The sequence below is a fragment of the Octodon degus genome, unplaced genomic scaffold, assembly GCF_000260255.1.
Source record: "Octodon degus isolate 3935 unplaced genomic scaffold, OctDeg1.0 scaffold00113, whole genome shotgun sequence".
Classification (NCBI taxonomy): Eukaryota; Metazoa; Chordata; class Mammalia; order Rodentia; family Octodontidae; genus Octodon; species Octodon degus.
Window position 1 is genome coordinate 6,508,935 of NW_004524689.1, and position 833 is coordinate 6,509,767.

An 833-nucleotide genomic window follows, 5' to 3' on the forward strand; every position below is an offset into this window, starting at 1 on the left:
AGTTGCATTCTCAACCCTTTTAAAATATTTTATTCATTTTAGTTTTTCAGACAGTATCCGACTATGCAATTCAGGCTGGCCTTGAACTCGTTATGTAGCCCAGGCTGGCCTCAAACTTATGGTGACCCTCCTGCCTCAGCCTCCCCAGTGCTGGGATTATTGGACTGTGCCACCATGCCTGGCAAAATTTTTATTTCAAAATAGGGTCTTGATAAGTTGCTTAATTGCTCAGGTTTGACTTAAACTTGTGATCCTTATGTCCCGATTGGGACAGAAGTTTAAGTCAAACCTTATGTCCCAAGGTTAGTAGCATGTGCCACCATGCCTGGCTCAGGTTTCATTTTGCTATGAATTGATTTCTCCTAAACCTATCCCATGGACATTGTTTTCTTCCAAGTGAAGGAAGGTACTGTTCTTCCTCTTTTTCTTTCGTGTCTTTATGCAGCACAATAAAAAAATACACAATAAAAATTTCATACAGTGAATGGTGGTACCAAGTACCACCCAACAGAAAGGCAGCTCATAAGAACATGACAGTGTGTCCTCCCTCACCCACCTTAGTCACCCGCCTTGCACGTGTGACATCTGGTTTCTCCCCAGAGACAAAATAACCATTGAAGTTAAACATTGTGATTGATGCTGGCCTTCAAGACAGCCACAACTAAGAGACCCTCATGAACGAGACCTTCCAGCACGGCTTCAAACAGCAGGAGAACTGTGGCATGTGTGTTTGAAGCGAAGCAGAAGGTTTTGCGGGGCGCGGCAGGGGGCAGATAGTGCCAACGTGTCTTTTACTAGAATACATTTCTTACATTTAAACATTCTCTGGGGGC